Source organism: Pelophylax lessonae (assembly GCF_965119305.1).
Source record: "Pelophylax lessonae genome assembly, chromosome: 10".
Taxonomy (NCBI): domain Eukaryota; kingdom Metazoa; phylum Chordata; class Amphibia; order Anura; family Ranidae; genus Pelophylax; species Pelophylax lessonae.
The window spans coordinates 77184304-77200519 of NC_138777.1; positions in this window are offsets into that span (position 1 = coordinate 77184304).

A 16216-nucleotide genomic window follows, 5' to 3' on the forward strand; every position below is an offset into this window, starting at 1 on the left:
AGAAGACTACTATAAGAAGATTGCCAAGACCCTGAAACTGATCTGCAGCATGGTGGCCAAGACCATACAGAGCTTAACCAGGACAGGTTCCGCTCAGAACAGGCCTCGCCATGGTCGACCAAAGAAGTTAAATGCACCTGCTCAGCGTCATATCCAGAGGTTGTCTTTGGGAAATAGACGTATGAGTGCTGCCAGGAATGCTGCAGAGGTTGAAGGGGTGGGGGGTCAGCCTGTCAGTGCTCAGACCATACGCTGCACACTGCATTAAATTGGTCTGCATGACTGTTGTCCCAGAAGGAAGCCTCGTCTAAAGATGATGCACAAGAAAGCCCAAAAAACAGTTTTCTAAAGGCAAGCAGACTAAGTTACTGGAACCATGTCCTGTGGTCTGATGAGACCAAGATAAACCTATTTGGTTCAGATGGTGTCAAGCGTGTGTGGCAGCAACCAGGTGAGGAGTGCAAAGACAAGTGTGTCTTGCCTACAGTCAAGCTTGGTGCTGGGAGTGTCATGGCTGCATGAGGGCTGGGGAGCTACAGTTCATTGAGGGATCCATGAATGCCATGAATGCCAACATGTACTGTGACATACTGAGACTGGGCTGCAGGGCAGTAATCCAACGTGATAACAACCAAAACACACCTCCAAGATTACCACTGCCTTGCTAAAGAAACTGAGGGTAAAGGTGGTGGACTGGCCAAGCATGTCTCCAGACCTAAATCCTATTGAGCATCTGTGGGGCATCCTCAAACAGAAGGTGGAGGAGTGCAAGGTCTTTTAACATCCACCAGCTCCGTGATGTCATCAGGGAGGAGTGGAAGAGGACTCTAGTGGCAACCTGTGAAATTCTGGTGAACTCCATGCCCAAGAGGGTTAAGGCAGTGCTGGAAAATAATGGTGGCCACACAAAATATTGACACTTTTTTGGACATTATCACTTAGGGTTATATTCACTTTTGTTGCCAACTGTTTAGACATTAATGGCTATGTGTTGAGTTATTTTGAGGGGACAGCACACTTACACTGTTTAACAAGTTGTACACTCACTACTTTACATTGTAGCAAAGTGTCATTTCTTCAGTGTTGACACATGAAAAGATATAATAAAATGTTTACAAAAATGTAATGGGTTTACTCACTTTTGGGATATACTATATATATATATATATATATATATATATATATATATATATATATAAACCTATATATAAATGTATACTATATTGTCAAAGGTATTGGGACGCCTGCCTTTACACACACATGATTTAACTTTAATGGCATCCCAGTCTTAGTCCGTAGGGTTCAACATTGAGTTGGCCCACCTTAGCTATAACAGCTTCATCTCTTCTGGGAAAGCTGTCCACAAAGTTTAGGATTGTGTCTATGGAAATTTTTTTACCATTTTTCCAGAAGCGCATTTGTGAGGTGTTGGACAGGAAGGCCTGGCTCGCAGTCTCCACTCTAATTCATCCCATAGGTGTGAGTCAAGTTCCTCCACCCCAAACTTGCTCATCCATGTCTTTACGGACCTTGCTTTGAGCACTGGTCCAAATCATTTGGTGGAGGGGAGATTATGATGGGGGATTGTTTTTCAGGGGTTTAGCTCGGCCCCTTAGTTCCAGTGAAGGGAACTTTTAAGGTGTTAGCATATCAAGACCATTTGGACAATTTCATGTTCCCAACTTTGTGGGAACAGTTTGGGATGGCGCCTTCCTGTTCGAACATGAGTATGCACCAGTGCACAAAGCAAGATGTGTAAAGACATGGATGAGTGGGTTTGGGGTAGAGGAACTTGACTGGCCTGCACAGGGTCCTGCCCTCAACCCGACAGAACATCTTTGGTATGAATTAGAGCACAGACTGCGAGCCAGGCCTTCTTGTCCAACATCAGTGCCTGAGCTCACGAATCTGCTTCTGAAAGAATGGTCAAATATTCCTATGGGCACACTCCTAAACCTTGTGAACAGCCTTCCCAGAAGAGTTGAAGCAGTTACAGCTGCAAAGGGTGGGCCAATTCCATATTAAACCCTACGGACTAAGATTGGGATGCCATTAAAGTTCATGTGTGTATAAATGTAGGCATCCCAATACTTTTGACGATATAGTGTATAGAAATATATACGAGGTGTGTTTAAAAAGTTTGGTGAATGGTATCAAAAAACAATCGAAACAGAAGATACAAACAAATTACCATCACAATGATCGCCACCTTTCACAACATACTTATGGCAACGTTCATAAAGCTTCTGGAAACTGTCAGCAGAGGCCTCTTTAGAAATCGATCGCAGAACCGCTGTCACACATTCTTGGATTGTCGCCACATCCTCGAAATGCACGCCTTTCATGACGCTTTTCAGGTGAGGAAACAGAAGGAAGTCCACAGGTGCCAGATGGAAGATGGTGAACGCCATTCCATCAATTGCCACTTGGATTCCAGATAAAACTGTCAGCATCATTCGTCCCCTGTGATGATGGTTTGCAGAAAGGATGGATCCTGGTCACACATGGTAATGAAATCTCCAGAAAACTCCTTGAAAAAGCACGTGAAATGTGTAAAACGCGTTAGTCCATTTTTCCACCCCTTTTTCCTCTACATCACATGTCAATCAAAAGGCTCGCGGGCCGAAACCAGTCCCCAAGGCCATTTCATGTGTCCCTCGCACCACTCTTGCAGCTGCAACACCCCCCTTGTCTCCATTCCCATCTTGTCTCAGCAGCTGACATCAGAGTGGAGGACAGAACTCCTCCTATTGATTTTTTGCCTTTCTGTGCAGCTACAGGACCCACTCGTCTCTGCCTCCACCAGTCTCAGCATTCAGCCGACTCTGGCAGTCTCTGGACATCTGCTTATAATTATTATGAGAATAATACAATTCGATGCCAGTTGAAAAGGAGGCTCGCACACTGCTGGTATCATCCACAAGACACTTTATTGGAGACTAATCAGACAGAACACCATGGCAGAACCATATTTTTTCTGAGCAGTTTCCAAAATAGTTTCTTGTGGATAAAACCAGCGGTGTGCGACCCGTCTTTTCAGACTTGCATCATCTGCTACAGGAGTGTGAGTGGGCTCCATGCTGGTCTGCACCTGCCCTTGACAGCTTTAGAGCCGGTTCACACTACTCCGACTTGGGACGCGACTTGTGTGCCCTCAAGTCGCCCCAAGTCTCTTGTCATTACAAATTCAATGTAAATGAATGAGAGCCATCTTAATATGCACTACCGAAGTCGCTCTGACTTCAGAAAAGGTTCTTGCACTACTTCAAGGTGATCTCTATCCGACTTGTGCACTTAGACTTCAATGGGAGTCGCCTCTAAGTTGGATCCTTATCTATTTTCAAGCGACTGTTAACAGACTTTCCAGGAAGAAGAAAAAGATTAGCCAGGCATTCCCCACAGACAAAGTCGCCTATCATTTAAGTCTCTTCAAAGTCTCTTCAAAGTCTCTACAAAGTCGAGCTAAAGTCAGCGCTAAAAAGTCGCTCCTTCATGGGGCGACTTTGAGTCGGAGTAGTGTGAACCAGCTCTAAGTCTTAAGTTATTACCAAAACCAGTAATTAGGCAATAATTTATTAAGCAATATATTTATTTAGTCTTAGTCAGATACAACCAGCCATTTGAGGGCATTCATAATGCTGATGCAGTCCGCGATGAAATTCAGTTTGACACCCCTGTTCTAAATAAAACCTTTTTTATCTTCATTGGGAGTGTGGCCATCTGATTTTCCTATTCATCTGATTCCTGCAGCATTGACAGGGCTTGCACCCCTTTCAGAGATGGTGCGCACCATGTCCTTTGCTAATACTCAATTCCTCCGCCATCATTCATAGAGTCAGTCGCCGATCTCGTGCCAGCATTTGTCACACTCGCTCGATCATGTCCGAGGTTCTACTTGTCGAGGGCTGACCCCAACGTGGCTTATTATTAGTCATTTCCTTGCTGTTGCAAAAGCTTTTTAACCTAACACATTTTCTGCTCATGTTTTCTGTCCCGTACACTTGCACCAACATTTCATGTGTATCTGTAGCAGTTTTCCCCAATTGGTAGCAAAACTTGATGTTCACTCATTGCTCCATTGCACTGTGACCCTACCTCTCACCAGAGGCGTAACTAGAACCTTCAGGGCCCCGGTGCAAGAAACCATGAAGGGCCCCCCAGACCCCTTGCGGGGGCCCTTCCCTTCAAACCTGGGGCTCTTCCCACTGATTCTGGGGCCCTTTACTCTCATTGTGGGGCCCTTTATTACGGTCCTGCAGTGGGACCTTTTCACAAGTTCACCCAAGGTGGTGGAATGCCAGGGCCCGACCTTTGCGATCCTGGAAGTTCACCCACTGGTGTCAGTAGTTTTTAATTTTTTTGGTATTTTAATTGTATTATTTTTTATCATTTTATTTTATTTTTTTACAATGTCACTGACTATGACTCTGTCCATTCAGAAAAGGAAGGAGCTGGTAAATTACATATTTACCGACCCCTTCCTGGTTCTCTATTGTGACACATCCCCTGCAGCAGCTGGCAGGAGAGGGAAGGGAGCACAGTTTGGGGGGGGGGGGGGACCAGGGGAGTACGCAGGGGCCCAGAGACAACAGAACACAAGTGAAGTGGATAGGAGGAGTGGCGGGGGCAGCATACAGAGGAATCAATCTCCTCCATTTTCCTCCTGCAGCTACAGGAGGAAAAAGGAGGACAGTGATTTCTCTACATGCTGCCCCCCGCCGCCCCTCCTATCCAGGTGTACAGGGGAGCCGCACAGGCCCCCTGGAGCATGGGGCCCGGTTGCAATTGCAACCCCTGCAACCCCTGTAGTTACGCCCCTGCCTCTCACACTGACTACGTTCGACTGGGTTTACCCTGATGGTCAGTGGTGAAGCTAGACATTCTTTCACCCGGGGCAAAGACCCTGTTTGGTGGGGCTCTGCTATGTAAGGGAGGGTGGGGGACTCTTGACTTCTGAAGGTCAGGGGGCCATTGATATCTGATATAAGGTGGGGGGTGGTGCTCTGAACATCTACTTTTACAGATACAACTGGCCTTTTGAAGGGCAACTTTAATGTTCATGCGGCCTGCAATGAAATTGGGTTTAACACCCCCATACTCTATACGGTCATCACTTTCCTTAGCATCAATATACTCATCCTTATCTTTATAATCCCTATCACTTTTATCCTCATTATCCATATCACCCTCACCATCACTTTTCTCACTTTTCCCATTACTTTACTTTGTTGTCATTTCTGTATTATCATCCCCATTGCTTTCCTTAAAGTGTGTCCTCTTGTAATCCTCTTTGCTGTCATCACTATCCCACCATCATCATCATCCTTATCATTATTATCATCCTCACCAAAAAAAAAAAAAAACAATGAAAATGACATAAATCTTTCCCGTAGTTAGTAATCGCGATAACTTTTGCGCAAACCAATCAAAATACGAATATTGCAATTTTTTTTTTTACCAAAAATATGTAGCAGAAAACATATTTTTTGGGAATGTCATATAGCAGAATGTGAAAAATTGTGTTTTTTTTTTTTTTCAAAATTGTCTTTTTTTGTTTATAGCGCAAAAATTAAAAATCGCACAGGTGATAAAATACCACCAAATGAAAGCTCTATTTGTGGGCAAAAAAGGACGTACATTTCGTTTGGGTACAGCACCGCGCGACCGCGCAATTGTCCGTTAAAGTAATGCAGTGCCGAATTGCAAAATAGGGCCTGGTCAGGAAGGGGGCAAATCAGTATTTGCTAGAAACATTATACCCCCAAATGGCGATTGTTGCAATATTTTATGTCCTGTGGTATTTGAGCAGCAGTTTTTTAAATTCCATTTGTTTGGAAAAAATACACTTTGGGTCCTTTCACACGAGCGCTCCGATCTGATCGGATCCTCCATGCATCCCTATGGGGCAGCGGATGTCAGTGGAGACATGCCCGCTGACACCCGCTGCCATCCGCATCCGATCCTGTCCGTGAAATCCGGACGGATGGAAACCCTATTTTCCATCCGTCCAAGGGATTGGTTCTGATGAGAGCGGACCGTCTGATTCCCCCATAGAGATGCATGGGGCTCTGAAACCTCCCTCTCCACACACAGAGCGGAGAGGGAGCTGTCATCTTCCTACTCAGCTGGGATCTACGGAGGCGGACCGTGTGAAAGAGCCCTTTAATGAAATACCAAAAACCAAAACATGATTTTTTTTTCTTATTTATCTTATTTTTACACTGTTTTTTTTTTTAAATTTAAAATCTTATTACTAGTAATATAAACATCCAGTGTAATATAAATATTACAATAGAATAAAAATAGAAATAAGGATGACAGGTCCTCTTTATGAAGAGATCTGGGGTTAATAAGACCCCAAACCTCTCCTCTACCTTTAAAAGCAAAAGATTAAAAATAAAAAAAATTATCTTTTGCCTTAAAAACAATATATAAATGTTTATTTCCCCCTAGAGAGGCAGTGACATCATTAATTTACTCCAGTGCTCCAAGACTATAGAGGTGATCAGAGATGATCTGGTTTCTGGGAACCTATATGGCCAGCCGGCCACACCGTCAGATCATTTCTGGGATGGGCCGGTAAAAACGGTAAGCCCAAGAGACACCGTCGAGAAGCGGGTGAGGGGGTGTCCCCTCCCACTGCATCTGCATCTGATACTCATCCATATTATTATTTTCTGCATCATCATCCCCATCATTGCTTTCCCCATTAATTTACATTGTCATTGTCATCCCTGTCCTCCTCATCCTCATAATTTTTTTGCTCTACTGTCATTACCATCTTCATCTTTGTCATCACAATTTGTTCTCTCTTTCCATAATAATCATCCTCATCACTTGCAGTATCCTTAACATCTTCATCTTCTTAACTGTCATCATCATCCTCACTATCACTTTTCTCACTTTCTCCATTACTATACACGATCCCTGCCATTTCTATCCTCACCGTCTTTTATTTTTATCCCCATCACTGTCACCCCCCCCCATCCCCCCCTTAATTCATCTATTTCTATCATCTCTATTATTCTCTATACTGTCATCTTCAACCTTCTTCTATGATGATCCTTCTCTTCCTCTCCCTTTTAACACTACTCTTCTACTCCCCATTAGTGTACAGTGACTCCCCAATCGTCACCCTCCCATTCCCCCAGTCCAGAGTCACATGAAGTAATATGATGAAGTAGGCCACTGGGAGGGTTTTCAGTTGGCAGTTTAGGATGAAGAGCATGAGGATGGCATCCCACACCGCTGATTGCCCAGTGGGGTCACTCTGCGCCCATATCTCAGGCGGGGGGTGGTGACATCACTATCCAGGGGGGACGTAGCCAGCATGGCTGGAGAGGGCAGGAACATGTCCCTGGGGATGGGCTCTCTTTGGTCGTAAAGAGGGTTATGAGGATCAGATGGATTGCAGGAGAGGGAGATTGGAGGAGGGTCTCTCGTCGATCACAGAGAGACCTGAGAGATGACCCGTCCCCTGCTCGTTTTACCCGCCCCTAAGTAGGCTTATGCTGGATTCGACTCTGGTGCAAGACAGGCTGCACGAACCCCCTGAAGGAGCATGAGGAGGGCGGCGCCCCTGTCAATGCGGCACCCGGGGCACATACCTTTCCCCCTCCCCAGTTGCGGCCCTGATGAAGGTCACATGTACTTCATGCTAAGTGGCGTTTCACGACAGATCTCTGGATAGCTATCTGCATGTGTGTCACCTTACATAATGCTACCCCCAGAGAAGCTGTTGAATTGTTTTGTGATTTCTCTGCACACCTGAAGATGACACACCTTACACACCCAGCACGTACCAATCCAGCACACCTTAGGGTATTCCAAAGACTTTATTAGGCCAAGCATAGCCTAAAAGAAGAAAGATTTAGCAAGTGCACAAACAATCAAAAGGACAATATCGTTACTTTGAGAGACATGGTTAAACACCTGCAGTATTCTGAATAACAGTAATTATTACAGAACTGAACTGCATTTACCTAGCATATAGGTATATAATATAACAGTAAATAAAGACAGTCCTAACTTGCTATAACAGCACCTGTTTTGTCATACTGGCAAGTGGCTGATGAAAAAAAACTTTAGCCGACAAAGTTGTGAACCTTGAAGAAAGCACAACATTTTCTAGCAGGCAACCGAATAACTACTAATCCAAAGGGGCATGGGATTGTTCCATTGTTCCACAGCAGTTATCAGCTAAAGTCCAGGTTACACACACACACACCCACACAAACATATATATATATATATATACATATATATACTGTATATATATATAGTATCTCACAAAAGTGAGTACCCCCCTTTACATTTTTGTAAATATTTTATTATATCTTTTTATGTGACAACACTGAAGAAATAACACTTTGCTACAATGTAAAGTAGTGAGTGTACAGCTTGTACAATAGTGTACATTTTCTGTCCCCTCAAAATAACTCAACACACAGCCAATAGTGTCTAAACCGCTGGCAACAAAAGTGAGTACACCCCTAAGTGACAATGTCCAAATTGGACCCAAAGTGTCAATATTTTGTGTGGCCACCATTATTTTCCAGCACTGCCTTAATCCTCTTGGGCATGGCGTTCAGAACTTCACAGGTTGCCACTTGAGTCCTCTTCCACTCCTCCATGTTGACATTACAGAGCTGGTGGATGTTAGAGACCTTGCGCTCCTCCACCTTGCGTTTGAGGATGCCCCACAGATGCTCAATAGCGTTAAGGTCTGAAGACATGCTTGACCCGTCCATCACCTTTACCCTCAGCTTCTTTAGCAAGGCAGTGGTCGTCTTGGAGGTGTGTTTGGGGTCATTATCTTGTTGGAATACTGCCCTGTGGCCCAGTCTCCAAAGGGAGGGGATCGTGCTCTACTTCAGTATGTCACAGTACATGTTGGCGTTCATAGTTCCCTCAATGAACTGTAGCACCCCAGTGCCAGCAGCAGTCATGCAGCCCCAGACTAAGACACTCCCACCACCATGCTTGACTGTAGGCAAGACACACTTGTCTTTGAACTCCTCACCTTGTTGCCACCACACACGCTTGACACTATCTGAACCAAATAAATTTGTCTCGGTCTCATCAGACCACAGGACATGGTTCCAGTAATCCATGTCCTTAGTCTGCTTGTCTTCAGCAAACTATTTGCGGGATTTCTTGTGCATCATCTTTGGAAGAGGCTTCTTTCTGGGACGACAGCCATGCAGACCAATTTGATGCAGTGTGAGGCGTATGGTCTGAGCACTAACAGGCTGACCCCCCACCCCTTCAAGTAGGGTCCACAGTATCCCATAGGTTTGCTTCATTTCCTAGAACTTGTATATCTAAAACAAATATCATTGGGATCTTGTACAAACAACTCCTGTGTTATCGGAGAGGTTCTCCACATTGAAGACCAACGCTACGTTATAGCATTATATAAGTGACCCCAGGCTGACCCATAAGGGGCCCCATTCTTATGGAGATAGGGAGGAGGGAATTATGACACAAGATTTTCTGCCAATAGAAGACAAAATCCCAGACAGTCGGCACAGATTTAACTATATCTGGACAGACTTCACTCTCTAGCTGTGGACATCTGACTTCTCAGACAAGTAAACCTTTCATGCATGAGTTAATCAGACCATGTAGAACTGAATGAGTCAGAGTAGGTATATACACCCTCCTCATCTCTAGTGTCTATGGCTCTGTATAGGGAATTCAAGGTCTACAAAATCAATTCAAAGGTAATCAGCTACTGCTGGGCCGAATAACACGAAAGCCCAGAATACTGAACAAACATAGTGTCATAAAAACGCTCTGTAGTTATTTTTTTCCTTAAATACTTTATGCACACAATACTAAACATTTTGCATAGAAGATTGTTTTAAAGACATTTGCACCCACTACCCCGAAGTGCGGGATCACACATATATATATATATATATATATATATATATATATATATATGTGATCCTGCACACAGCCGCCTCCCTGTAGCAGTAAAACTGCTATGGGGCGGTCAGCAAGTGGTTAAAGAGAAAATTCAGCTTGATATATTTTTTTTTTTTAAGTCCGTAATTAGAAATAATTTCACTGCTGACTTTTTTAAAATCAAGTACTTACCAGTTTCTTGGGTCCAGTGCTATCTTTCGCAGTGGGTTCTTCTTACTGACGAGAGCCCCAAAGTCGTTCATCCATGTTTTTATGGACCTTGCTTTGTGCAGTGGTGCACAGTAATGTTGGAACAGGAAGGGCCAACCCCAAACTGTTCCCACAAAGTTGGGAGCATGAAATTGTCCAAAATGTCTTTGTATGCTGACGCCTTAAGAGTTCCCTTCACTGGAACTAAGGGGCCAAGCCCAATCCCTGAAAAACAACCCCACACAATAATCCCCGTCCACCAAATGATTTGGACCAGTGCACAAAAAAAGGTCAATAAAGACATGGATGAGCGAGTTTGGAGTGGAGAAACTTGACTGGCCTGCACAGAGTCCTGACCTCAACCCAATAGAACACCATTGGGAGTGCAGACTGCGAACCAGGCCTTCTTGTCCACATCAGTGCCTGACCTCACAAACGCACTTCTGGAAGAATGATCAAACATTCCCAGAGACACACTCTTAAACCTTGTAGACAGCCTTCCCAGAAGAGTTAAAGCTGTTATAGCTGCAAAAGGTGGGCCAACTTAATATTAAACCCTATGGACTAAGATTAAGATGCCATTAAAGTTCATGTGCGTGTAAAGGCAAGTGTCCCAATACTCTTGATAATATTATATATATATGTATATACAGTATCTCACAAAGGTGAGTACACCTCTCACATTTTTGTAAATATTTTATTATATCTTTTCATGTGACAACACTGAAGAAATGACACTTTGCTACAATGTAAAGTAGTGAGTGTACAGCTTGTATAACAGTGTAAATTCACTGTGCCCTCAAAAAAACTCAACACACAGCCATTAATGTCTAAACCGCTGGCAACAAAAGTGAGTACACCCCTGAGTGAACATGTCCAAATTGGACCCAAAGTGTCAATATTTTATGTGGCCACCATTATTCTCCAGCACTGCCTTTAACCTCTTGAACATGGAGTTCACCAGAACTTCACAGGTTGCCACTGGAATACTCTTCCACTCCTCAATGACAACATCACAAAGCTGGTGGATGTTAGAAACCTTGCGCTCCTCCAACTTCTGTTTGAGGATGCCCTACAGATGCTCGATAGGGTTTAGGTCTGGAGACATGGAAGTGTGTTTGGGGTTGTTATCATGTCGGAATACTGCCCTGCGGCCCAGTCTCTGAAGGGAGGGGATCATGCTCTTCTTCACTATGTCACAGTACATGTTGGCATTCATGGTTCCCTGAATGAACTGTAGCGCCCCAGTCCTTACAGCACTCATGCAGCCCCAGACCATGACACTCCCACCACCATGCTTGACTGTAGGCAAGACACACTTGTCTCTGTACTCTTCATCTGGTTGCTGCCACACACGCTTGACACTATCTGAACCAAATAGGTTTATCTTGGTCTCATCAGACCACAGGACATGGTTCCAGTAATCCATGTCCTTAGTCTGCTTGTCTTCAGCAAACTATTTGTGGGCTTTCTTGTGCATCATCTTTAGAAGAGGCTTCCTTCTGGGATGACAGCCATGCAGACCAATTTAATGCAGTGTGCGACGTATGGTCTGAGCACTGAAAGGCTGACCCCCCCACCCCTTCAACCTCTGCAGCAATGCTGGCAGCACTCATACGTCTATTTCCCAAAGACAACCTCTGGATATGACACTGAGCACGTGCACTCAACTTCTTTCATTGACCGTGGCGAGGCCTGTTCTGAGTGGAACCTGTCCTGTTAAATTGCTGTATGGTCTTGGCCATCGCGCTGCAGCTCAGTTTCAGGGTCTTGGCAATCTTCTTGTAGCTTAGGCAATCTTTATGTAGAGCAACAATTCTTTTTTTCCAGATCCTCAGAGAGTTCTTTGCCATGAGGTGCCATGTTGAACTTCCAGTGACCAATATTAGAGAGTTCGAGTGATAACACAAAATTTAACACACCTGCTCCCCATTCACACCTGAGACCTTGTTACACTAACGAGTCACGTGACCCTGGGGAGGGAAAATAAGTAATTGAGCCCAATTCAGACCTTTTAGGGGTGTACTCACTTTTGTTGCTAGCAGTTTAGAAATTAATGGCTGTGTGTTGAGTTATTTTAAGGGGACAACAAATTTGCACTGTTATACAAGCTGTACACTCCCTACTTTACATTGTGGCAAACATTTCTTCAGTGTTGTCACATGAAAAGATGTAATAAAATATTTACAAAAATGTGAGGGGTGTACTCACTTTTGTGAGATACTGTATATACACTGAACAAAATTATAAATGCAACACTTTTGTTTTTGCCCCCATTTTTCATGAGTTGAACTCAAAGATCTAAGACTTTTTCTATGTACACAAAAGGTCTATTTCTCTCAAATATTGTTCACAAATCTGGCTAAATCTGTGTTAAAGAGCAATTCTCCTTTGTCGAGATAATCCATCCACCTCACAGGTGTGGCATATCAAGATGCTGATTAGAAAGCATGATTATTGGGAAGAGGAATCCATTTTTAATAGGCCCTGTCTCTCTTTAATTATGTATAAAAGATACATAGATGATATTTTCATTATCTGAGAGGGGTCAGAAGAGGGTTTTAAAGATATTATCACGCATATGAACGAGAATATTTATGGCATCTCTTTTTCAGAAAATTTTAATAGGTGTGAGGTAAATTATTTAGATCTTATAATTTTTAAAAATGGCCCACAGTTATTTACAAAGACTTATTTTAAGGACGCCGATCGCAACAGTTATATTCCTACTAGCAGTGGACACCATCCTCAGTGGATTACAGCTGTCCCCAAAGGCCAACTGCTAAGAATTAGAAGAAATTGTAATCAAGAAGCAGATTTCGAAGAGCAATCAAATACATTGATAAAGAGATTTATTGAAGAAGGAAAAAGGATATAAGAAAAGACTTATAAAAAATACAGAGAGAATAGGGTTATTAGCTAGTAAACCAAAAATATTAAAAACCTTTGATATAGCCTTTTGTACTGAATTTAATCAGCAGTATCGTCAAGTGGAAAAGAGCATTAAAAAACATAGGGCCATATTATTAAGAGATCCTGTGTATAAAGAAATTCTGCCAAAAAACCTAAGTTTATCTACAGAAGAACACCTATATTAAAAGACAGGATAGTAAAAAGCATACCCAATCCCCCTAAAAAGATTGTGACTTTCCTTGATCAGACAGGCTTTTTCAAATGCGGCAGATGTGTTGCTTGTAAAACTTGTACTAAAGATAGAAGGAGGAAAATCACACAATTCAAATCCCATACTACTAAAAAGAACTATGAGATATTGCAGTTCATTACATGCAGGGGCGTAACTACAGGGGTTGCAGGGGTTGCAGTCGCAACCGGGCCCCATGCTCCAGGGGGCCTTAGTAGCTCCCCTGTACACCTGGATAGGAGGGGCGGCAGGGGCAGCATGTAGAGAAATCACTGTACTCCTTTTTCCTCCTGTAGCTGCAGGCCCCAAGATGGAAGGAAAGGGGCCCACTGCAGAATTTGTGAAAGGGTCCCGCTGTGGGACTGTAATAAAGGGCCCCGCAACATAAGTAAAGGACCCCAGGATCAGTGGGAAGAGCCCCAGGCTTGAAGGGAAGGGCCCCGGCCAGGGGTCCGAGGGGCCCTTCATGGTTTCTTGCACCGGGGCCCTGAAGGTTCTAGTTACACCTCTGATTACATGTAGTAGTACACATGTTACCTATCTTTTACAATGTGAATGTGGCCTTCAGTATGTAGGCCGCACCACCAGACAACTGAAGGTGAGGCTCAGAGAACACATTAATAACATTAAAAAGGGCTTCTGCAATCACAGCCTGTCAAACCATTTTAGAGTATTTCACAATAGAGATCCCACCAAAATGATTTTTTGTGGAATAGATAAAATCAGTATGCATTGCAGGGGGACGCACATGAAAAGAGCAGTGTCCCAAAATGAGACATGGTGGATACAACATCTTAAGAGTATGACGCCTGCAGGCCTGAAAATAGAGCTTGATATCAATTGTTTTATTAATAATTTTTAATGTTTTAATAATAATAATAATTTATGTTTTTAAATTAATCTTAGTTATTTATTTAACTTATTGATGTAAACAAAATGGCTGAGGTAGGATTGTACAAATTAGTATAGATTATTGCATTGGAGGTAGCATATAGAGTAATTACCTATTATGTAGTGTATAGTGTAATTTTGTATGTAATATGTATTTATTAGTTTTCATGTATGTATAAGATTTGGATGTATAGACATTCTATATGACAGTCTGTATGGAGACATCATAGCCATTGACATAATGAGTTTGTGTTTCAATTCCCTGCATATTAAATTGATAAATAAGATGTAATATTACTGGAAGGGATAATTGACCCCCATATTTATATTTATATTAATTTATTTATTATTTTGTATATTAGCAGTCCGTAATAAACTAACACTTCCGGGGTTTAGTATTGTAAGTATAAGTACAAAGGAGTACCAAGATGGCGTAGTAAAAGGAAGTAGATGAGAGGGGGTGTTCCAATATGGAGATACAGGGCTTCTGGTCTCTCCAGGTGACTTGTGATTGTAAGTTAATGAAGGATTTATAAAGCTGGACATGAGAGTGACGCATTCGATTTTGAGAATGCTCTGATTGGCAGAGCGAAACGCGTCAAGCTGTCAATCTTACGTACCACCTCATTTCCGGTTTCCGAGTTCATACGGGTGGAACGCACGGCCATGTTTGGCGTCCCGCACCAGGAAATCTAACCGAATATGATCTTCTGAATGTCGTAAGTGTAACCTTTTTAGCCTGAAAATAAAGTTCAAATATACTGCACGATGAAGGCTTTTCTCTCTCTTTGTTAAATCCGCATGGGGGAAATCGATCCTGGATGCTTTGAGCTGGAGATTTCTTTATTAATTATTGTGTATGGTGCTGCTATCTCGTGACAACCTTGCGATCCAGACCAGTGAGGAATACAATACAAAGGCTGTTTTACATTGTTTGTCTCGTGAGTAGGGGACCGAGAGGGGAGCACCTGATCGCAACATTAAGCACCGGCACTTTGGATGTCTTATGTTCTTCGACAAGCACTGAACACTTTTTTTGAAGATTTATTTATTGATATAGAGACTAGCACTGAGCACTTTCTGAAGAGAATTTATTCATTTATTTATTTAGTCACTTGAGCACTGGACACTTTATTTTATTTTATATTATATCTTATGGTGATGTATATTCATTTTTTTTATGATATGAGTTCACAGTATATTTTTTTCAAATTTAACTTTATTGAAATATCAAAGAAAACACAGTATACAAAATGCGTATAAACAGAGGTAGAGCACATCAGCAGAAACCGCGATAAAGTGCATTCATTAAGTATAAATGTCAGGGAACTGAGAGATTCATCATATATACGAATGCAAGACGTAGAGGTTAAAGAGTCTAAGTACAGGGCATCACTGCAGTATGGTATCGAAAAGCAGCAGAAGAGGCAGAGGAGCGCATGTACTGAAAGTCAGAACCATTGAATTTATACGCTTAAGGTGGGGTGAGGTGGAGTAGCTGTGTGTGTAAAGAGGGGATAGAGTTCACAGTATATTTATCAAATTGGTTGATTATTTATTTATAGTAGTAACACTGTATGGCACTTTTGATAGATAGCACGCAGTTTACACTGCATATAATACTGTTGCATTAGTATCAATAATATATTTATTGAGATAGCAAGGTATAGTATTTCATTCATTTTTTAGACACTTTAATAATTGAAACACTGTATTTTTTCACATATTTATTGAGCAGCGCTGATACATATTCTATTTATCAATTTTAAAAAGGTATTCCCTTTTTTATCAGCAGCAGCTTATTTTATTGTATGTTTATTATTTTCCTAAGCACTGGCACTTTGGATATATAATGCCACAAATGTCCCAAGTTTTGAGGGAGCGTGCAATTGGCATGCTGACTGCAGGAATGTCCACCAGAGCTTTTGCTCATGAATTGAATGTTAATTTCTCTACCATAAGCCGTCTCCAAAGGCATTTCAGAGAATTTGGCAGTACATCCAACCGGCCTCAGAACTGCAGACCACGTGTAACCACAGCAGCTCAGGACCTCCACATCCA